General features: G+C 36.2%; 1 pseudogene; it reads left to right on the plus strand.

The window, feature by feature from the left end:
- Positions 1–7,692: 7,692 nt before the first annotated feature.
- Positions 7,693–8,627, plus strand: LOC115500945 (annotated as a pseudogene).
- Positions 8,628–25,784: the final 17,157 nt, after the last annotated feature.

Raw genomic sequence — 25,784 nt, forward strand, 5'->3', positions numbered from 1 at the left:
GGAACTCAAGGATGATATAAGAATGACTTAACTTGCCCATATGTGAAGAAATATAGTATTTCTATATTTGAATCAACTATTTGGAAATAGCACAGGTAATTATAGCTTTAGTAGATGTTTTAAGATTATCCAGGTTTCAATTTACATTGTGTTCATTCTGATTTCATTTCTATTTTACTGCTTGAATTCACCACTGTCATATATTGAAATACTACTTGACTTCTTTTGAATTCATCTTATTTTATGAGAACCTACTTCTATTCACAGAAGAAAAAAAATAAAAAAAGTAAAATTACCATTTTAAGGGACTGAAGAATTTCTATATTTACAACTTGTTGGTCCAAGGTTATACTCTGCCAAATAGGAATTTCTGCTTTCGTTTTTTCCTCTTTCGTCCTGAACTCAGGAAGATAAACTTCCTTGGACATATTGATCTTAATTGTTATCATGAGTTTGAGTTTGGTGCATCTCTATCTTGCCCTCATATTCAGCTTTGAAAGCACAGGTCATGCATTGTGGAGAATAAGAAGGAAGGTCTTAACATCTCTTCCCACCTGCTGCCTTAACTTCCACCTTGGGCTTAACTGGCATCAGGTTTATTCCAAATTCAGCCTTATCCTCCATTCACTGTCTGCTCCATTTGCCAGCCAAGGCTTTTCTATAGCCCTGTGCCATGTTCAGTTGGTAACTGGGGACATACAGCCGTCCTAATCTGTCCACCATCCTACAGCCTCCCCATGCACTGGCCATTCTCTAGGGATGATTCTGCTCTCAGTTGCAGGCCACATGCTTCCATAGTTTAGTATCTCCAATTATCCAGAGGGTGCCACTTATCTCAGATCTCCAATAACTATACTTATGACCACCAAGGGTCATTTTAAAGCAGAGTGTAAAATGTCTTCTTTGTAAAATTTATTCTAACTTCCTTCCATAGGTCAAATGAAAGTTCTCAACAACTTTTTCATCATAGACAGTTTTTTGTTCTCTAAGGAAGATAGAAGACACACTGGACTCTGTTTCTTCAAGACTTTTTTTTTTTTAATATGAAAAATCAAGTGTTTAATAATTTCAAAAAATGCTTTGTCCAACTACCTTGGATTGCAAATTTGATGCACTTTGCCATTGAGATAAATTTTTTTTGCCAAAAACTTTTAAATATTTTCTTTTTCATACTTTTGCTAAGATAATCAATATTATCTTAATTTTATTGTTTGAAATATGTAAACACTAAGAACAGGTAGGTATTATTCGGGTTAAAAGTTTTATTACATATGGTTTCAAAATATCACAAACTACAGTGAATAATATATCCTCTGTGGTAATACCTATGTTATTTTTACCTGGTGTTTACAGCAGAATGCAAAATAAAACCTTGATAATGTATAATCACTTTATTACTAGATGTTTATACATTTGAACCACCTAAACTTCTGCTATTTTTGAAAGATAACACCCAAATTGTGTGGAAGATCAAAAATGAGAAGATCAAGAAATACATTCAAATAAATTTTACATGTAACATAAGCTAATTGAATAAATAAACTTAGTTTGATAAACTTAGGCATGTTAATATGTGTGATATTCTTTCATAATATCATGCATGTTATGTTGCTTTAGATTATGTTTCTTCAGTTAAAATCATCCAATTTAAATAATTTTGAATAATTAGATATTCTGGTCAATTTAATGAAACCAAGAAAATTAATTAATATGTCTGGGTACAATATAACTATATACTTACAGGATATTAGTATATAAAATACAGAAATAGAGAAAAATGTAATGACATGATTTTTTAAATAATAATGAATGTTAAAATAAATACCATTTAGCTTTTCCCCCAAGAACTGGAAGTGACAAAATTCCATGAAAAGATCTGGGAAGTTTTCAAAACCGTTCCCCCTGCATTATTTCTGACCCTGTCTCTATTGTCCTAGTCTCAGGAGCATTGCCAAGTGAACACAACCAAAACAAGACATATTAAGACTCACCTCCAAGTATAGAAGCCTAGAGACATCATTGCAGATGCGTTCCATGGGTGTACCTGACATGTAAGTACTGAATTGAGAGGTGAGTTGTACATTTTTACAGAAATTGTAGTTATGGAAATTTACTCAGCAAATGCATGTGGCCCTACCCAGAAGTTAGAAAGACAGTGACATACGGTTCTAATTTGTGTTTTTATTGAGAAACATGAAAATTCTGTAGGAAGATTTTGAATACACCTAATAAAGATTGCTCTGTGTTAAGCACTGCGATAAGTCACTCATAAATTCACATCTTATTAATTAACAAACTTCAAAAAGATAATTATATTTGGACTCTAATGTATATATAATTGCTGTATACATAATTTAGAATATAAAATTAAAAGAACCAGATGGGTACTTGTGAATTTTTTGCAATTTTTAAATGCTCATTTATTTTGAGAGAGAGGGAAAGTGGGAGGGACAGAGTGTGAGCAGGTGAGGGGGCAGAGAGAGAGAGAGACAGAACCTGGAGCAGGCTCAGAGCCTGACTTGGAGCTCGAACTCAGGAACCCTAATATCATGACCTGAGCTGAAGTCGATGCTTCATTGGCTGAGCTACCCAGGCACCCTGATAATTGTGAATTTCATAAAAACAAAGTTCTGGGGCTCCTGGTGACTCAGGGTTTAAGCATCACACTCTTGATTTCAGCTCAGGTCATAATCACACAGTCCAATGAGATAGAACCCTTCTTTAGACTTTGCACTAACAGTGTGGAGCCTGCTTGGGATTCTTTTTCTGCTCCCCTGTCTCCTCACATGCTCTCATTCTCTCTCTCTCAAAATAAATAAACATGAAAAATACTAAATAAAATTTAGAGACAATGATGTTTATACATAAAATATGCATTATCTTCAATTCTGGGGAAAACTTTTGTGATCATAATCTATCCTAGTGAAAAATGGTGGAATGGTTGATATTATATATAAATTTCTTACCTGAATTATGGGGGATAAGGCACAGCCCTACACTCAAGGCTGCACATTCATGAAATATACATACTTGCTATATAGCATCCATATAGGTGATGGATGCTAAAGTAAATTATAAGTGAGCTAGAAGAGAATGGCAAATGACAGAAAATGTCTCTATCCTGAGTTGACCAAATAAATTTATATAACACGATATATTTAAGAGATAATGAAAATAGGGGGCACCTGGGGGACTCAGTAAATTAAGCTTCTGACTCCAGCTCAGATCATGATCTCAAGGTTCCTGAGTTTGAGTCCCACATTGGGCTCTGTGCTAATAGCTCAGAGCCTGGAGCCTGCTTCATACTCTGCCTCAATTTCTCTCTGTCCCTCCCTGACTCGCACACTATCTCCCTGTCTCAAAAATAAACATTAAAAATTTTCAAAAAAAAAGACAATTAAAATATAAGTAAGATTTAACGCATCAGAAAACTCAGGGAAGGGAACTCCAGGACTGTGGGAAAGGTATTTTTGAATGGTATAATATGGCTAGAGCCTGATGCAGAATCTCTAACATGGAGCAGACAAAGGTGACAGCAAAAGTGAGCATGTTTGTAATGTGACACTTTCATGTGGATATTCTACTCTAGGCAGTGAAGATGTTCACATGTAGGCACTGATATGATTATAAACATTTTAGTTCCATTTTTAATTACCCTTTTCTCATCGTGGTTGAGTATCTCTAAGGAGGTGATGCTGCCATTTGGACAGTCAGTTAAGATACCGAGTTCAGAGTGAGACCACAGGTGGTGCCACAGCTGATTACATTTTACACAACAATGTTAGGCAGAGTGCCTGTGGAACAAGTGCAGGAACAGTGTTGTGTTGCCATTGTTGTTTTCAGAGCATATTTACAGACATGATAGCTAACTTGGAAGAGAGATAAGGGTCAGACTGAGACTTGCTGAAATAGGATTGTTCAGTGTCCACTCTGTGAGAACTGAATTCAACTGGGGTGCACAGATGATCTACTGTCAAGTCCTCAATAAATAACTAGAGTGTGTTGTTTCTTCATGTGATTTTGCCAGCGGGATGGTGGGGGGGGTAGTATTTACAAGATTTTACCAAGTATGGTAAATACCAAGTATTTACAAGGCTTACCTAGTGCTGACTGTTGTTCTTTTGCCTTGTGCATCATGAAAGCTGTAGTGCAATTGGCATAATGGTCGTTGCATGGACAAGCTGGCAGTGCATTTTGAGAATCAAATGGGAATATAAAGAAACAAAAATGAAAAAAAAAAAGAATTAAAACATGGGGAGCCTGGGTGGGTCAGCTGGTTAAGCGTCCAAATTCTTAGACTTCACCTTAGGGCATGATCATGTGGTTTGTGAGTTCGAGCCTGGCACCAGGCTCTGGGCTGACAGCTCTAAGCCTGGAGTCTGCATGGGATTCTGTGTCTCCCTCTCTCTCTCTGTCCTTCCCAGCTCTCTATCTCTCTCTTTTCTCTCTCTCTCTCTTAAAAATATACTTAAAAAAAGAAATCATTGTATAATCTTAGTAGATGATGAGTGTCAAATGAAGAAATAAAGATGGAAAAGATGATCAAATCTACCATTAATTTAGAGTTTTTCAACTTCAGCAAAACTAATATTCTAGGGAAAATTTTGTGATCTGTGAGTAACCTGTACATTGTAGAATATTTAGCAGCATCTACTAGATGCCAGTATAACTCCCCAGTAGTGATAACCAAAACCATCTCTAGACATTGCATGATATCCCTTGGTAAGAGGAGAAGGTAGATTCACACCACCGACTGTTAGTATCACTGCATTAATGATAAATTATAAGTCAAATGTACTGATAGCAGTAAACTATTATAAGCAAGTAAATTATAAGCAAATGAACTGACAGAGGTAACTATCACTTCATTTAATTTTTAACGCTTGCTTGATTTTAAGTTGCAAGCTCACAGAATTGAATTTACCTGTTCAGGTGTCAAATTGTTTACAAGTAGCAGTAATAGAAATAATGGAAAGGTTAGACATCAAATTCTATACAAATTTACTTGTGAAATGTAACACCATCAACTCAACCTGAAAAACAATACAAAGAATGTATACATTTCATGATCTGTGTGTGTGCACACATGTGTATAATTCTTTGATTCAAATTAATTTCAATTTATGCAGTTTTATGGAACACACAATATACATTCCCAATTTCTTTTGTAGCTATTGAAAATGTAATTTGTTTAAATAATAAATGAGATACTTAAATGTTGAAATCATTCAAGGATACAAAGTATTAAAGTATAAGTTTCCTTTGCTTCTGCTACCTTGTGTTTGACTGAATTAACCTTGGCAGAACCAGGGAGCTCACAGAGTATTACGTACATGGGTGTGTGATTAGACACTGTAAGGGAGGCAACATGTCTGTTTACCTGTACAGGATATTTGGCTGGTTAGATTCCTTAAAAGATTTCCTAAGCACAAAGGATTTCTATAATTTATCCTTCTGTAGCAGGCTAACTTTTGGTAAGGATATTGCTGGCCTGAAAATTCATTGGAGAAAAGGGAAGAAGCACAATTTTGAAATACTATTGACTTTGAGATAGACCTCTGCATACTGAATAGGGACACAAATTCTAGACACAGCTATACATTGGTTGCTATGTTCTAAAGGAAATTACTGTAAGGGGGGCGCCTGGGTGGCGCAGTCGGTTAAGCGTCCGACTTCAGCCAGGTCACGATCTCGCGATCCGTGAGTTCGAGCCCCGCGTCAGGCTCTGGGCTGATGGCTCAGAGCCTGGAGCCTGTTTCCGATTCTGTGTCTCCCTCTCTCTCTGCCCCTCCCCCGTTCATGCTCTATCCCAAAAATAAATAAACGTTGAAAAAAAATTAAAAAAAAGAAATTACTGTAAGTATTTGGATCTTAGTTTATTTTTTTTATCTGTGTGACAATAAGAGCACATTTTAAACTTCTGTACCAACAATAAATACATGAACTCTAAAATTGAGTCCCATTTTCTCAGTATTTTAATTTCAAACTTCTGAAGAAAAGGATAGGAAAAGAAACTAATGCAAGGAGAGTAACAGAAACGCAACATATCAGCCACTTTCAAATTTGCAAAGCAACTGAAAGAATATGTGTATCTGCAACCTGACTTACAGACAAGATGAGTGTTCTTTCGTGAACATGTTTTTAGACTGTGACACTTTTTGATTGAAAGAAACTATGGCTTGCACTTCATTTAAAAGTCCTGTGATATTATTTATTGCTAAATGATATTGTGAGGCCTCTCTTCTTCCATTTAGTAGAGACCAAGTGTGAACTGTTGTGTTGTTGCAGGGAGCCAGTGAGAATACAGGAAGAGCAGGAGGACAGAGGAAACATGTTTCTAAGGAGAAAATGTAAAATGTGTGACTTTAATCTCAAAACCAATTTTATTTGAGCACAAAATAATTTATTAGAGACATTTGCCAATCATATACTGCCTAGTAGACATAGACAATTCTTGTTTAAATAGCTACTTTACTGGAAGTTTGGGGTTGGCTAACGTGTTTTTTATTTATTTATTTTTGACAGAGAGACAGAGAGACAGAGAGCAAGTAGGGGAGGATCAGAGAGAGAGGAGACACAAAATCTGAAGCAGGCTCCAGACTCTGAGCTGTCAGCATCGAGCCTGACACAGGGCTCAAACTCACAGACCTTTAGATCATGACCTGAGTTTAAGTTGGACTCTTAACTGACTGAGCCGCCCAGACACCCCATGATGCTTATTTTACAATTGTGGGTGATGATACCAGCTTCAGAATTTTGTTTCGACTTAGCATAATTTCTTATGCCTGTCCAGGATGTTAGTGAAATGGAAAATAAAGGTTCCATCTGAGTCTTCCCTTCTACTTATAGAAATGGCCCAGGAGCAAAATATTATCTTTCTCTCATCCAGTATGTCACTTCAGACAAATATTGTCATTGTTGTCAGAAGACAGCCAACATTTTCAATGTTGTGCAGTAAGATTAATCCAATGCTTACATGTCAAAGTTGCAAGGGGATTGGAAGTAATCAATATAGGTCAGAGTTTTGTAAATGGACTATGCATAGTGACTATGCATTAGTGACTAGAAGCAGAATAAATGGGTAAAAAGTAATCTAATTGAGGATTCTTTATGCATTCAAAAATTGTCTACTTTGTCAAAATTAAATAAACATCTAGTGGTTATGAATGAATCCTGCTGGGGAGATCTTTAATTTAATAAAGTCCTAGTCTAAATAGTAATAAAATAAATACACATGAGCCAAACACATATTAATTAAATTATTAGTCAAACTTGTGGTCAGTCTTGGCAATCAGATTTATGCTTAACTCAAATTAAGCTTTAATATTTAGATATGTGAATTTATGAAGAGCATAAATTACTCATATCATGTTTATGATATGTATATGATATATGATCATATCACATATATGATATGTATAAATACACGGTGGGTATTATATTTGCCTTTTATTATTTCATAGATTCTTTCAGAATAATTTGAATGCATATGCTTATCACCTTGCCTTGTGACTTTGTGAAACAACATAGAACTTCTTTCGCAAAGTAAGAAATGTTGATTATTTAAGGAACTAGATATTTCATAAAAATTCAGAATTAGACTAAAATATTTGTATAAAATGTAAAACTCACATTTCTTTATTTTTCACACATGAGTTTTTCTTTTTCTTCAGGAAAACCAATGAATAGAAAATGGAAAATAACAACCAAACATTAACAGGCTTCCTTTTATTGGGGTTGTTTCCACCATCAAGAATTGGGTTGTTTCTCTTTTCATTCTCATTGTTATAATTTTCCTAATGGCTCTTTTTGGAAACCTGTCCATGTTTCTCCTCATCCTCCTGGACATCCATCTCCACACACCCATGTATTTTCTACTTAGTCAGCTCTCCCTCATGGACCTGAACTACATCTCCACCATCGTCCCCAAGATGGCATCCAATTATCTCTTTGGAAACAAGTCTATCTCCTTTATTGAGTGTGGGGTACAGAGCTTCTTCTTCTTGACTTTAGCAGGTGCAGAAGGATTACTATTGGCCTCTATGGCCTATGATCGCTATTTGGCTATTTGCTTTCCTCTTCATTATCCCATTCGTATGAGCAAAAAAGTGTGTGTGTTGATGATAACAGGATCTTGGATAATGGGCTCAATCAACTCCTGTGCCCACACTGTATATGCCCTCCATATCCCTTATTGTCGATCCAGGTCCATCAACCATTTCTTCTGTGATGTCCCGGCCATGCTGACTCTGGCTTGCATGGACACCTGGATCTATGAGTACACAGTGTTTGTGAGCACCACACTCTTGATTGCATTTCCTTTCATTGGCATTGCATGTTCTTATGGCCGAGTTCTCCATGCCATCTGCCACATGCACTCAACAGAAGGAAGGAAGAAGGCCTATTCTACCTGCAGCACACACCTCACTGTGGTGACTTTCTACTATGCACCCTTTGCTTACACTTATCTACGCCCAAGATCGCTGAGATCTCCAACAGAGGACAAGATTCTTGCTGTCTTCTACACCATCCTGACCCCAATGCTCAACCCCATCATTTATAGCCTGAGAAACAAGGAGGTGATGGGAGCCCTGAGAAGAGTGATTCAGAGGATCTGCTCTGTATAAGTTTAGAAAAAGTTCTCTTTAATCCGGCTGTCTTAAAATTCCATCATTCTCATCCTTTACAACTCTTTAAAACAATACCATTCCAAGATTGAAGACAAAGGTTATATTAATCTAGAAAATTAAGATAATTGAGATTTGACAAAATAATTTTATATTCTCACTGATTTTTTTGTTTGTTTTCTTTGTGGTAATTTTTCAATAAATAGAAAGAACATACATTTTCTCGTAACCTGTGGGTAATAAGAATTTAATACATTGAAATGATTATGAAACAGTCCAAAATGATAGTATTAGTCACTATACTAATTCTTATATACTTATATCTTCCTAAATGGCTAAAATAGGAAGACAAGAGAAAAAAGTATAACATCCCAGGTTTCTTTGAAATCAAACACCCCCCCACACACACATATATATATATATAATATTTTATACTTACCTGGTGAAAAATGATCCTTCTGATTCCTTATTTTTGGGGGAAGTGATAGGTATAGAGATTGGGCAAAGAACTCTGTATGGAATTAGACATTCTCAGACCACTAAGGAGGAAATACAAGTTTATATTTTTATGAGAAGGGCACTGGAAGTAACTAGATGAATCCTAAGAAAGTAATTTATAACAGGTATACATGATCAGGATAATTAATTGTGATCAGGAAAATGAAAAATAGACTATGGGATAATGAGAGCCATTTTCTAAAAGGATTGATGGGAGTTATATGCTGTTTAGTGCAGATTAATCAGTCTGAGCCACTCCCGTTATCGTTCAAAACACTCAAATTTCACAGCCCCAAAAGCCACTAATTCCATTTCATAGGATGATTTCTGTTAGCAGCATTTCATTATATATTCCCCCCGAAATGAACAAAGATTCCCATTTACCTACATCCTTACCAACATGTTATTCCCTGTATTTTTGAAAATAGCTATTCTTAATGAGTAAGGTGATATCTCATTGTGGCTTTTATTTGCTTTTCCCTGATTATTTATGACGTTGATCATCCTTTTATTATTTTTTTCTTTCTTTATCTTTTTGTCCATCTGTATGTGTCTTTGGAAAACAATGTCTATTCATGTCTTCTGTCCGTTTTGTAATCATTTTTTGTGCTATTGAAATTGTGTCTTCTTTATCTATTTTGAATACTAGCCTCCCTTATTATACATATCACTTAAAAGTATATTTTCCTATTCAGTAGTTTGTCTTCTAATTGTGTTGATGGTTCTTTTTGCTGTGCATATTTTTAGTTTGGTATAGCCCAACTTATTTTCACTTTTCTTCTTTTTGCCTTTTGTGTAATATTTAAAAATAATAAGTATTATGAATATCTGTGTCAGGAAGTTAACCACCTGTTTTTTCTGGAAGTTTTATGGTGTCAATTCTTACATTTGTCTTCAATCCCTTTTAAAATAATTTTTGTGTAGGGTTTATGATAATGGCTTGCATGTGGCCACAGAGTTTTCTGACTGAAAATGCATAGCATTTACACTTACTGAATTACACTGTTCTCTCACCATAGTATTTATTGGCTTATTTCTTGTAAATTAGCTAACCATATATTCATGATTTATTTCTGGTCTGGGTTTCCTTACTCTTCCTTATCCTTTAGAAAATTACACTGAATGCCATAGCACAATGCAATGCACACTGTTTTTGTGTCTCCTGGAGAAGTATGCTTCTACACCTCCTCCGCACTGTTTAGGAAGCACAGGGTATTTTACGTTGCCTTCATTATCAGAGTCTTATGAGCTGTTAGGGAATCATATACTTCTCTGAGTAAACTCAAGCCACTTGCAGTATGTCTACCATCAAGTGTTTACCCAGGGTCATTGTGGTTTCCTAAGGGATAATTTTGCCTGAGTATCCCACCAACAGGTTCCATTATATCCCACAATCAAGTTCTTGTGAATTTCTTTTTTTTTATTATTTTTTTTATAAAATTTACATCCAAATGAGTGGCATGTAGTGCAACAATGATTTCAAGGAGTAGATTCCTTAGTGACCCTTACCCATTTAGCACCATCCTCCCTCCCACAAACCCCTCCAGTAACCTCCTCAGTTGTTTCTCCATATTTATGAGTCTCTTCTGTTTGTTCCCCCCCCCCCCCGTTATATTTTATTTTTGTTTCCCTTCCCTTATGTTCATCTGTTTGTCTCTTTAAAGTCCTTATATGACTGAAGTCATATGATTTTTTGTCTTTCTCTGACTGACGAAGTTCACTTAGCATCATACCCTCCAGTTCCATCCACGTAGTTGCAAATGGCAAGATTTCATTCTTTTTGATTGCCGAGTAATACTCCATTGTTATATATATACCACATCTTCTATATCCATTCACACCATAAATGGACATTTGGGCTCTTCCATACTTTGGCTATTGTTGATAGTGGCTGCTATAAACATGGGGGGTGTATGTGTCCCTTCCAAAACAGCACACCTGTATCCCGTGGATAAATGCCTAGTAGTGCAATTATAGGGTCAGGGGTAGTTCTATTTTTAGTTTTTTGAGGAACCTCCATACTGTTTTCCAGAGTGGCTGCATCACTTTACATTCCCACCAACAATGCAAAAGAGATCCTCTTTATCCACATCCTCGCCCAACATCTGTTGTTGCCTGGGTTGTTAATGTTAGCCATTCTGACAGGTGTGACGGTGGTATCTCATTGTGGTTTTCATTTGTATTTCCCTGATGATGAGTGATTTTGAGAATTGCTAACGTAAATCTTCAAATATAGTAGGTATTCTGAGGCATGAACTAAGAATCAAGTGCATTTATTCCTGGTTTGCAAGGGTGGTTCAATATTCACAGATCAATCAATATTGATACACCACTAATAAAAGAAAGAATAAGAACCATATGACCACTTCAGAAATGCAGGAAAAAAACATTTGACAAAAGCAACATCCATATCATGATAAAAAAAGAAAAAAAAAGTATGGTTAGAGGGAACATTCTTCAATTACATAATACCCACAGTTAATATCACCCCCAATGGGAAAAACAGAGCTTTTCCTCTATAGTCAGGAATAAGATAAGGTGTTTACTTTCATCACTTTATTTAGCATAGTAGTGGAACTCCTTGCCACAGCAATGAGACAAGACAAGGAGTAAAAGAACATCTAAATCTGCAGGAAGAAGTAAAACTTTCCCTATTGTACATTACATGATACCCTATATAGAAAACTGAAAGACCCACCAAAACATTGCTAGAAGTGGCACACCGGTCTAGTAAAGTCCCAGGATAAAAAAAATCAATGTACATAAATCTTGTATTCCTATACAACAATAGTGAGGTAGCAGAAAGAGAAATCAAGGAATTTATCCCACTTACAATGGAACCAAAAACATAAGATATCTAGGAATTAATCTAATTAATGTGGTAAAAACCTATACTCTGAAAACTATAAAACACTGATAAAAGAAATTGAGGATGACACACACAAAAAATGGAAGACATTCCAGGCTATGGACTGAAGAACAAACATTGTTAAATGTCTCTACTACCCAAAAAATCTACACATTTAATGTAATCCAAGTCAGATTACCACCAGCATTTTCACGGATGCTACAGCAAATAATCCTAAATTTGTATGGAACCACAGAAGACCAAGTACCCGAGGGAAATTTGAAAAGAAAAGCAAAGATGGAGGCATCACATTTCCAGACCTCTAAGCTATATTATGAAGCACTAATGATCAAGGCGGTTTGCTATGGCACAAAAATAGACACATACAATCAATAAAACGGAATAGAAAACCTAGAAGTGAACCCACAACAATATGGTCAGTTATTTTCAACAATGCAGGAAAGAAATATCCTATGGGGAAAAGACAGTCTCTTCAGCAAATGGTGCTGGGAGAACTGGGAAGCAACATGGAAAAGAACGAAAATGGACAAATTTTTACATCATACACAAAAATAAACTCAGAATGTATGAAAGACCTAAGTGTGAGACAGGAAACTATAAATCCTAGAGGAGAGCACAGGCAGTAACCTCTTTGACATTGGTGTTAATAACTTCTTACTAGATATGTGTCCTGAGGTAAAAGAAACAAAGACAAAAATAAACTCTAGGAATTTCATCAAAATAAAAAGTTTCTGCACAGTAAAGAAAACAACAGACTGAAAAGCAGCCTGTGGAATGAGAGAATATATTTGTAAATGGCATGTCCGATAAAGGGTTAGTAGTCAAAACATAATGAACTTAGAAAACTCAACACTCCAAAACAAATATTTAATGGAAAATGGGCAGCAGATATGAATAGACATTTTTTTTTTTCCAAAGAAGACATACAGATGCTCAACATCACTCTCATCAGGGAAAAAGAAATCACAACTACAATGAGACATTATCTCATACCTGTAAGAATGACAAAAATTAACAACAGAAGAAACAAGAAGTTTTGGCCAACAGGTGGAGGAATGGGAACCCTCTTACACTTTTGAAGTGTAATATACTTCATGAAATATACTATTAAGCTTTTAACCCCAAGAATACAAAATACTTATCAAAGAGGATACAATACATCCTGATGTTTATTGAAACATTATCTACAATAGTGAGAATGTGGAACAAGCCCAAATGTCCATTGACTAATGAATAGATAAAGAAGACGTATAAATACAGAATAGAATATACACAGCCATAAAAAAAGAATTAAATCTTGACAGTTGCAGCACATGGGCAGATTGAGAGTTTGCCGAGTCAACCCCAGCAGGTCCAGGGGTTCCCAAAAGGTGAACAAGCATCGGCAAACATACATATGGACAGCAGACAACAGCAATGTGTTAGACTGGCCACTTATTGTGGCAAACGTGGCATTATATTTGTTAGCAATTTCCTTGTAGCATGCGTCATCTATGTCTCTTGGCTTTACCTAATTCTAAAAATGGTTCCTTTGTGTAATCACACCCAATAACCTCATGGTTATTCTTTGTAACGTTCCCTTCTGCCTTTTGCTTATTGGTTAGTTTCTTCATACTACTTTCATATCGTACCTATGTTTATTTATAGTCTATAAAGCTTTGCTTTGCTATTTTCAATGAAAGGTCATCTATCTCTCAAACATCTCAAGTGGAACAATTTACAGGGATATGACTTCTTAATTGTCCTTTGAACCATTTGCATTACAAGGAACAAAGGTATTTGCTTTGGTATGAGGTGCCAGGAGGGAGCCAACGAGGGCCCTGGAACCCACACATCATGCGTTCCCAGAAAGACAATGTATACCTAGGAACTAATGAAACCATTCTGTACTTTAATCCACCAGGTCCAGTTATCATCTTGGAATGCCTCCCTGGGGGCCACAGTGGGCCTAGGGGTTAGAGTAACTTGTATCCATAGATAGACTTCTTTGTTGCTGGAGTGGGGATTTTGAACCCATTTTTCCCCTCCTTGGCTGGGAAATATATGGGGCTATCCTTCCTTTAGGTAGAGGAGTCTTTATAGGGAGTGACGAGGGTTAGAATGTAGGTTGCATAATTTCCCTGTGGAATCTTATTTCTTTCCCAATGGTTCTTTTCCTGGGGGGCCTGTTTGGGCAATTCCCCAACCAACAAATCCCCAGGTACTTTCATTGGTCGGGGAGGCTGCCCCGACCAACACTAAGGCCAAAATTACATAAAAGCTTGCATACAAGAAGCTTCACTTTCAGTGAACCGCCCATGCAGTCCTGATCCATCCACCGCCCGGGCCCTGCCATCAGGCTGGTTGGATAGCTTGGCTTCAGCAGGGAGTATGATGTAAGCAAAATAAGTCAGTCAGAGAAAGATAAATACCATATGACTTATTCATATGCGGAATTTAAGAAACAAAATAAAGAAAAAAATGACAAATATAGACTCAACTATAGAGAATAATCTGATGGGTACCAGAGGGGAGGTGGGTGAGGGTTGGGAGAGATAGTTGATATGTATTAAGAGTACACTTATGATGAACATTGATTAATTAGGAGAATTGTCGAATCACTATATTATACAACCTGAACCAACATAACACTGTGTGTTTATGTAGGAAATTTCTTATACTACGTGGCAAAGAGAAAGTGAAATATGGCCTTTGTAGCAACATGGATGGAACTGGAGAGTGTTATGCTAAGTGAAATAAATCAAACAGAGAAAGACAGATACCATATGTTTTCACTCTTATGTGGATTCTGGGAAACTTAACAGAAGACCATGGGTGAGGGGAAGGAAAAAAAAGAGAGGGAGGGAGCCAAACCATAAAAGACTCTTAAAAACTGAGAACAAACTGAGGGTTGATGGGGGGGTTGGGAGGGAGGGGGGAGGGGTGGTGTGATGGGTATTGAGGAGGGTACCTGTTGGCATGAGCATGGGTGTTGTATGGAAAGCAATTTGACAATAAATTCCATATATGTATATTTGTGTATATATATACATATATATATATGTATATATATGTATATAATGAAATTTCTAAAGTTTAATAAAAAAGGAAAAGCACAACAAAAAAATATGAGAACATTTTCTGAAGTGAAATAACCTCAGGCAGAAAGAAAAATATTGTGTACTCCACATCTTTGGTCTTTCGTTTTAAAGTAGGCCTTTTCATGCTCAGTGTTGAAAGCTCAACTTAGGGTGGTGAACTCACAACTTTGAGATCAAGAACCTGAGCTGAGATAAAGCGTTGAATACTTAACTGCTGCCCTTAAGGCACCCCTGTAGGAATTCCATTTTATGATAATTAAATAGGTAACTTAGTTGAGACAGAAGGAATGTTAGCAAGAATGTAAGGTAGGGAATAGGGTATACTATTTATAAGATGTGAAGCTCATTTGGTACAGTGGAATATTCTAGACATTGATGGTAATGGTAAATGAAGCAAAATGTGAATGCACTTAATATGTTATTAAATTCCACAGTCAACCCCTTTTTACATTGCCAATTTGTGTTATATATATTTATAGTCACAAGGTTAGAATAAACCCTCTAAACTATACTGCTGTTACTCCTCCTTCCAAATACCAAATTACTGATGAAAATACTGGAGACAATAGGAAACCTAAGAATATTTAAGCTATTATCGGCAATAATAATACATTAACTGAAAATTATCTAAAGAGTAGACCATCAAAAAGAGTGGTATGTCATTTTAGTACTTATTGTAAATTTAAAATACATTTTATAATATAACAGTAATTTCCAATTAATTGGAACCATTCAAAATAAATATCTATACTAAATTAAGCATTATACAAAATTGTGTGATAATTTAAGAATTGCTCCTTATGTGTTTGACATTAATTCATCATAGTTTCATAATAGTGTAGCAATGTTTCTAGCCAATGTTTCTCCAAAGTGCCAAATAGTTAATATTGTTTACACACTATTTCATGCATTTCTGAATAACAGTATGTAAAATATATGACTCTATAAAACTTTAGAGACATAATAATGTTAGAGGAATCTGAAAAGTTAAATATCGTTCCCCAACTAAAATTGTCCCTAAATATATATCTGAAAACTTGCAATAAATGATAAGAACCCTTCCAACTTGGCCTGAGGGTCATCTTGAGCTATATAGGATTTAACTACATGATTCAAGTTTCACTGAACTTTCACAAGTGAACACACACAAACAAAAAGTAGTCTTACTTTTAATCTCTAAAGAAAAACCTGACTTACGGTTGTTTCCTGAGGTCTTCATGAAATTATATAAAATATCAAGCTCAAGGATAAAAGCTGAGTGTATACATTTGTTTGGAAAATATTCATAGATATCTGCTAAGAAAAATAACTGTTCATATAATGACACTATGATGACCACTGTCAAGTATTAAATTCAGTGATGTTGTAAAACTGGAAGATAAAAAAAGTTTCGTGTCTTATTTTGATGCATTACATAGTTGGCAAGACTTTTAAGCAAGTGCTTAAAAGAATTTCATTAGAATTAATTAAGAGCTGCTGTTTATAAACAACTAAATATGCATTTGATACATTAAGTATCTCACTAACCAAGGTATTTCAAGAATAAATTTTATTTGATTGAAATCGGTTTAAAAATTGTGTGTGTGTGTGGTAACATTACCAAATGAACTTAATTGCCTAAATACTTGCATACTTAAAAAAAGAACCTCTCTTTAAGCCTAAAAAGTATAATTTATACAATTTTGAAAGGAATTGGGGTTACTCCTATAATCTATTGTAAACAGCAGAGCACCATAGTAAAATGAGTAAGAGAGTCATAACTGAGTTATCTATGAACTTCTTTCCTGGCTTATGCTGAATACACTAAAGTCTCTACTAACTGACATCATGTTCATGAAAATATAGTCACTTCACAATTCTGTGAGGAAATTATACTAAATATCAATACATGGATGCAAAAGGACTTCAAATGTGAGAATTTATTTGTCCATAATCGACTAATATATTTCAGAAGCAATTGCTTTGAAAGATAAGTTGTATTTATTGAGGGAGAGAAGGTGCATTGTGCTGAGAGCCTGTGATTAATCCTCTGGACATGGGGAATGGTAGCTTGGTGGGGAAAGCCTTAATATTGTATGTGTACATGAGTTATACTCTCCAGGAGTAGAGCTCTTTCATGCAAGTATGTGATGTGTTCACATGTATGTTGATTCCATTGTGTTAATCCTTTGGCAGTTTGGATTACTGTTTGTATTAAAATCTTTATAATTTTAAGGTGATCACTTTAACACAATAATGACTTACTCTGTGTAAGAACAAAATTAACATATAAGACCCCAAATTCTCAATGATAATTGTACAGAGTAGATTTTCCATTTTATTACTTTTGGATATATATATTCACTTTTTAAAAAATTACATATAAGTGACACATAATGTTACATTAGTCTCAGGTGTACAACATACTAACTGAACAAGTTTATACATATACTACCCTCACCATAAATGTAGTTACCAGTATAAAGTTACACAAAATGTAGTTCCAGTATAAAGTTATTACAATATCATTGACTGTATTTCTCAAGCTATGTCTTTTATTGCTGTGATTTATTCATTTTATAAATGAAACCCTATATTTCCCTCTCCTCTTTTGTGTGAAGTATTTTGGTAAACAGCAGTAGTAGTTACATGGTTGCAATGCAAATTTATAATTTCCTATACTCATTCTAATTCAGATGAATCTTATATCTAATTCAACGATTCAGTGTCTCATTGTATTCAAAAATATAAATTGGGGGGCCTGGGTGGCTCCTCATAAAGGTACCACTCTTGCTTTCAGCTCAGGTCTTAATCTCATGATTCGTGGGTTTAGAGCTCTGTGTTGGGTTCTGTGGTGAAGGTGTGCAGCCTGCGTGGGATTCTGTCTACTCTCGCCCATCGCTTTCCACCCCTCCCTCACGTGCTTTTGTCCCTCTCTCTCAAAATAAATAACTCATAGTATAGTATACATATACATAGTATAGTATTACATATAGTATAGACATATACATATGGTACATATACATATACATATCCATATGTATATATCACATATACATATGTATAGTATATGTATGTGTGTATATATGTATATATATGTAGGTATGTATAATATCATACAAATGTATGTATATATATATAATGATATCATATAATGGGAACTTCTAAAAGCAGGTAAAATAGTAAAATCTAATTTATCTGTTTCTGGGGCAATTATATATTTTCAACATTTAAAGGACTTTCAGAAAAAAATTCAAGTATTCATCGAAATACTGAAAGTATTCAGTTATCCCATATTTTTCAAACACAAAATTGTGCCTAAGGGTACTGTTTCTTCTGTAATTCACCTTGTATTTTATCTTTTTTGCTTGTATGTGTATGACTAAGCTTCAAATGAAGTAATATATCCACACAGAATTGAGGAAACGTTTTGAAACAAGATGGGAATGGTACATAGAAATATCTGGGGAATATATTGCTGCTAAATGTAGGGCATAACAGATACTTAGATGAAAACTAACTTCATGGTAGCTTTTCCTGAGTTGCTGGAATGATGGTAATAAAAGTAATAAATATCACACCCAGGGTGCCTGAGATGGTTTAGCCAGTTAAGTCTCTGACTCTCGGATTCGGCTCAGATCAGAATCTCATGTCTTCATGGGTTCAAGCCCTGCATTGAGCTCTGTGCTGGTGGCACAGAGCCCTTTGGGATTCTTTCTGTGCCCCTCCCCCATTTGCACTGTCTCTGTCTCTCTCAAAATAATAAATAAACATAAAAATTAAATATATGTCATTACCTATTTTCAGTAATGACTTATGCAAAGCACACCTGTAATGTCCAGTTACACTATCTTGTACAATCTATGTTATTCTTGTTTTTTCTTCCAGCTTTATTAAATATACTTGACAAGTAAAATTGTATCTATTTACACTATACAAGTTGATATTTTTTGATATATATACTGAATTTATTGACAAATTGGTTTCCATACAACACCCAGTGCTCATCCCAAAAGGTGCCCTCCCTCAATACCCATCACCCACCCTCCCCTCCCTCCCACCCCCCATCAACCCTCAGTTTGTTCTCAGTTTTTAACAGTCCTTATGCTTTGGCTCTCGTCCCACTCTAACCGTCCTTTTTTTTTTTTTTTTTTCTTCCTTCCCTTCCCCCATGGGTTTCTATTAAGTTTCTCAGAATCCACATAGAGGTGAAACCATATGGTATCTGTCTTTCTCTGTATGGCTTATTTCACTTAGCATCACACTCTCCAGTTCCATCCACGTGCTACAAAAGGCCATATTTCATTTTTTCTCATTGCCACGTAGTATTCCATTGTGTATATAAACCACAATTTCTTTATCCATTCATCAGTTGATGGACATTTAGGCTCTTTCCATAATTTGGCTATTGTTGAGAGTGCTGCCTATGAACATTGGGGTACAAGTGCCCCTATGCATCAGTACTCCTGTATCCCTTGGATTAAATTCCTAGCAGTGCTATTGCTGGGTCATAGGGTAGGTCTATTTTTAATTTTCTGAGGAACCTCCACACTGCTTTTCCAGAGCGGCTGCACCAATTTGCATTCCACCAACAGTGCAGGAGGGTTCCCGTTTCTCCACATCCTCTCCAGCATCTATAGTTCCTGATTTGTTCATTTTGGCCACTCTGACCTGGCGTGAGGTGATACCTGAGTGTGGTTTTGATTGTATTTCCCTGATAAGGAGCGACGCTGAACATCTTTTCATGTGCCTGTTGGCCATCTGGATGTCTTCTTTAGAGAAGTGTCTATTCATGTTTTCTGCCCATTTCTTCACTGGGTTATTTGTTTTTCGGGTGTGGAGTTTGGTGAGCTCTTTATAGATTTTAGATACTAGCCCTTTGTCTGATATGTCATTTGCAAATATCTTTTCCCATTCTGTTGGTTGCCTTTTAGTTTTGTTGGTTGTTTCCTTTGCTTGTGCAGAAGCTTTTTATCTCATAAGGTCCCAGTAATCACTTTTGCTTTTAATTCCCTTGCCTTTGGGGATGTGTCGAGGAAGAGATTGCTACGGCTGAGGTCAGAGAGGTCTTTTCCTGCTTTCTCCTCTAAGGTTTTGATGGTTTCCTGTCTCACATTTAGGTCCTTTATCCATTTAGAGTATTTTTGTAAATGGGTGGAGAAAGTGGTCTAGTTTCAACCTTCTGCATGTTGCTGTCCAGTTCTCCCAGCACCATTTGTTAAAGAGGCTGTCTTTTTTCCATTGGATGTTCTTTCCTGCTTTGTCAAAGATGAGTTGGCCATACGTTTGTGGGTCTAGTTCTGGGGTTTCTATTCTATTCCATTGGTCTGTGTGTCTGTTTTTGTGCCAATACCATGCTGTCTTGATGATTACAGCTTTGTAGTAGAGGCTAAAGTCTGGGATTGTGATGCCTCCTGCTTTGGTCTTCTTCTTCAAAATTCCTTTGGCTATTCGGGGCCTTTTGTGGTTCCATATGAATTTAGGATTGCTTGTTCTAGTTTCGAGAAGATGCTGGTGCAATTTTGATTGGGATTGCATTGAATGTGTAGATAGCTTTGGGTAGTATTGACATTTTGACAATATTTATTTTTCCAATCCATGAGCAGGGAATGTCTTTCCATTTCTTTAAATCTACAAGTTGATATTTTGAAAGAGATACACATTGTGAATTAATCACCACAATCAAGCTAATTAACATATCCATCAATTTACACAGTTCTTTCTTTCTTAACTGTCTTTTTTTTTTGCCCTTTGACTTCACTTAAAATGAACTCTTCTATAAAATTTCAAGCATACAATACAGTATTGTTGACTATATTCACATTGCCGTATAAGAGATCTCCAGTATGTATTCATCTTGCATTATGGAGTTTTATAGACTTCAACCTAAATCTCCCCATGTTTCTCATTCCCTTCAGCTATTGAGTACTGCCATTTAATTGCATGCTTCTATTGATGCAGTTTTAAATTCTACCTACCAGTGTAATTGGGCACTGATTGAATTTCTCTATATGGTTTATTCTATTTAGCATAATGTTCTCCAGTTCATCTATGCTACTACAAATGGAAGTTTTTCCATTTTCAAAAATTTACATACATTAAATATCCCATGTTTACTATAAACACTATATTTTCTTTCCATTCACTTGTTGATTACTCATTGGTTATTTCCATATCTAACCTATTATAAATAATGCTGCAATAATCATAAGAGTGCATATAATTCTTTAATATATGGATTTTATTTCCTTAGGATATATACCAGGAATTGGGGTTGTAGGATCATATATTCTATTTTTGATTATTATGGGAACTCCCATACTCATGTATATAGTGACTGTACTAATTTACATTTCCAACAGCAGTGCACCAGAATCCTCTTTTCTGCTTCTGACCAACACATATTTGGTGTATTTTTCATAATAGCCATGGTTCATTTAATTGGCAAGCAGGGTAGAGCATGAGAATCTTGCTATTGTCCATGCTGTTAAGCTGAAAGGAGAATGTAAACCTTGGTCTTCACCAACTTCTCCATCCCAGAGAGAGTTTCAGCAGCTCCTCTGCCATTTGTAGAAATTCAAGTCCTGAAACTTTTATGATGAGGAAAACGAAGGCAGGAAAATGGAACCAAAAAGGAATCACCTTACAACATGTGTCCCACGATGCACATCTGAGACATGCCAGAAGATGACGTTTCTAGAGGGTCTCATGACTAATGTTATACTAGATAATAAAAGGTAACCCTATCTTGACAAGAGTCAGACCCTGAAAGTCCTTGTAAACTTCACTTTCAACACACAAATTCCTTAGAGAGTTACTTATCCTTAACCAACCTAAGAAAAAGTAGATAATCAGTCACTTCTTCACAGTAACAAGTACAACTTTTTCTGCCATGGATCCTGTCCCTGTGATTTAATAAAACTACCTATTTGGCACTGAAACATCTCAAAACATATTTCTGGACCATTTGCTTGATGGTCCCCATGATTTTACATTCTATTTGCACTTTTAAGTGGTGTTTTGATTTTTTGTTTTTTCTTTCCTGTTCCCAGGGAAGACCAGATCATTTCAAAATAGTATCCCTGCTGACTGCATTTCAAAGCATTGTGATGTGAGGTGTTTTGTTTGTTTGTTTGTTGTTTTGTTTTGTTTTATGTTTTTGTTTGTTAGTCTTTCTGGTTTTGTTTTTTGTTTGTTGGTTGGTTGGTTTTGTTTTTAATCAAGTCTCCCATGTCTCTTTCTGTTCTGCATATGGTCTTTCTATCTTTTGAAGTGTGGATGCTGTTCACCCAGCTCACATTTCTTCAGGAGGAATTGCTCTATACATATGAGTGGCTTTGGTGGGGAGGGGAGGAAGTGACTTCAGAGTCCCTTGCATCACCTTATGGGGACAGAATTTGAGGCTTCTTTTTTAAAGTAAGCATTTGTGGATTTCAGTGAAAATGTATTTTTAATATAAAGAATATTTTTTTATTTTTTTTCAATATATGAAGTTTATTGTCAAATTGGATAAGCCATACAGAGAAAGACAGATACCATATGGTTATGTGGATCCTGAGAAACTTAACAGAAACCCATGGGGGAGGGGAAGGAAAAAAAAAAAGAGGTTCAGTGAAAAATGTCTTAAGAGGACCCTAAACTCACCTTGTCCCATGGATCCAACAAGATAACATTCACATCTGTGTAAGCAACCCATATAAGGACCGAAACACTGAGAGAACAAAACACAATTAAATGTTGAGAAAAGACTACATCAAAGAAAGTAAGAAGGGCAAAGATACAATCTGTAGCTCAACACACCCACAGGATTGACTGTGGGAGTCAAGGACACTGTGGGCACTGAGAGGGGAAAGAAAAAGACCTATGCACTGGGTAACCCACACAGTGAAGACAAGTCCCCATAACTCTTGACTTTAAAAAATTAAGGGGCTAAATTTTTGCAAGAACTTACAGCCAGCAGTACTTAAAACCTGGAACTTTTAAGCTCTGGGAGAATGAGCAGGGTGATTTGAAACAGAGACTTTGCCCTTGAAAAGACTGCAAGGTAGCCCAAAGAGATACAGCATAGAAGAAGTGATTTGCAAAAATGTGGGGCATATGGGAAGAATATTAATTACTGATCTCAAAGCCTGTGCTGGAGGGACAGAGATCCTTGGGAGACTTCTCCAGGAGTAAAAAAGCTGCAAGGTGCCATTTCCCATCCCCAACCTCCTTTATAAACAATTGGCCTCCTTCAAGAAACAGGACTTTTTTGATCCCCCTGCCTAACTGCCTAACACTGATGCAGTGTCCCTATATTCGCTGTGTGCATCTGCCCCCTCCAACTCTCCTGACCTAGCTCTCTGCAGCTAGAGTTCCCACCACCCATAGAAGACCTGCAGACACACCTTGCTAACACTACACATCTGTCTATCGCATATGAAACAGCAGCATCCAATACTCTCTAGACTAGAGCCCATCCAAAGTTTGCCACAAGCCTGGCAGTAGGCAAGCAGCCCTGACAGGTGCCAGCACATATCCAAAATACCCCCTCCCTAGAGATAGGGAATGATAACAACAAAGACTCGTGCCTCAGCAATGAACTTGTGGCATACAGTTGGTTTGGCTACAGGTGCCACAAACCAATGAAAATTTCTAGGGTGGAAATACAAGGAAAGTGCCTTACAGTTTGGTGGTACTGCCTCTTTAAAATGCCTTGTATGTCTCAATCCAAGGCCAAGCAGGACCCACACTGGGTCACTAACACCATTGGGACAAAATACTGCCACAATGGAAAAGAGAGCCACTTTAGACAACTGAACTGAAGGAAAAAGTGGTTTGGCCACAGCATCAAGTGCACACAAAACACAAAGCAGACATTTTGAAGCACCAGGTCCTAATGAAATGGTAGCGCTGCATTTCAGGGCAGCATAGGACCTCTTCTTCATAAGGCCAGTACTTTCAAGATGAAGAAACATAGATGACTTTGTCAACACACATAATGGACGTAGAGAGTTAGACAAAATGAGGAGACAAATAAATGTGTCCTAAATGAAAGCAGAACAGAATCACCAGGAGACCAAAAATGAAAGAGAGTTAACTAACATATCTGATAAGGAATTAAAGTAATGGTCATAAATATATATGTGGGGCTTGAGAAAAGAGTGAACATCAGTGAGACTTTTAACAAAGAGATAAAAAAGAAACAGAAAAAAGAACCAATAGTGATGATGAACACAATAACTCAATAACTGGCATTTAAAGTACACTAAATGGAATAAATAAAAGACTAGAAGAAGTAGAAGAACAATTAGCAACCTAGAGGACAACGTAATAGAAAGTAATCAAGCTGAACATGTGAGGGGAAATGCAAAATGAGAATAGATTTAGGGAATACAGGATACCATCAAGTGTAATAGCATCCACATTATAGGTATCACAGGAGAAGACAGAGAAATGGAGACAGAACTTTTTTTTGAAGAAATAATACATGATAATTTCCCAAATAAGAAGGAAATAGAAATCCAAATACGAGTGGCAAAGAGAGTCCCCACAAAATCAACCAAAAAACATCCACACCAAGACAGCTAGTATTAAAATGTAAAACAAACAAAAACAAAACAAAACAAACAACAACAACAAAAACCCCTAGTGATAGAGAATTTTAAAACAGTAAGCACTGGGTGTTACATGTAAGTGATGAATCACTAAATTCTACTCCTGCAATCAGTATTACATTATATTTTAAGCAACTAGAATTTAAATAAAAACCTGAAATAAATAACCAAATAAAGGTGTAAGAAAAAAAGAAAACAGTTACATACAAGAGACACCCCATCAGGCTATCAGCTGATTTTCTAGCAGAGAAATTACTGACCAGAAGAGAATAGTGGGACACCTGAGTGGCTCAGTTGGTTGAACTTCTGACTTCAGCCTCAGGTCATGATCTCATGGTTTACAAGTTTGATCACCACATCAGGCTCTGTGCAGACAGCTCAGATCCTGGAGCCCACTTCAGATTCTGTGTGTCCCCCTCTCTCAGCCCTCCCCAGCTTGCACTCTGTCTCTCCTCGTCTCCTTCAAAAATAAATAAACATTTAAAAAATTAAAAAATATATATATAGAGAGATGGCATGATATATTCAAAGAGGTGAAGGGAGAAAAAACTGCAGCCAAGAATATTATATCCACCAGGGTATCTTTCTGAATACAAGGAGAGATAATAGTTCCCATACATACAAAATTTACAGGAATCCATTATCACTAAGCCTGATATGTTATGTTAAAGGGGGCTCATTGAGTGGGAAGGAAAGACCATAATTAAGAGTAAGAAAGTAGGAAACAAAAGCAGTCAAAATAAGTATATTTCAAAACATCACTCAAGAGATTCACAAAAGGATTCAAAAGTATGATATCATATACTTAAAACGTAGATGGGAGAGAAGTAAAAATCGATTCATTTAAGCTACTGCACCTTTATATACACTGCTATATGCAGAACAAGTTATATGCAAACTAAATGATAACCACAATTCAAAACCCAGTATAGATATGCCAAATTAAAGAGAAAGTAGTTCAGCTATATCACAAAAGAAATCCAGCAAACTCTAAAAGAGAGAAAGGGTAGAAAGGATCAGAAAAGACATCAAAAAGAGGGAGATGGCAGTGGAGAAGGAGGCTGTACCCTTGCCTTATCCCACAAACACAACAAGATAACTATCAGATCAACAATACCACATAAATAGACCTGAC

This window comes from Lynx canadensis, chromosome A1, assembly GCF_007474595.2.
Source record: "Lynx canadensis isolate LIC74 chromosome A1, mLynCan4.pri.v2, whole genome shotgun sequence".
NCBI classification, from domain to species: domain Eukaryota; kingdom Metazoa; phylum Chordata; class Mammalia; order Carnivora; family Felidae; genus Lynx; species Lynx canadensis.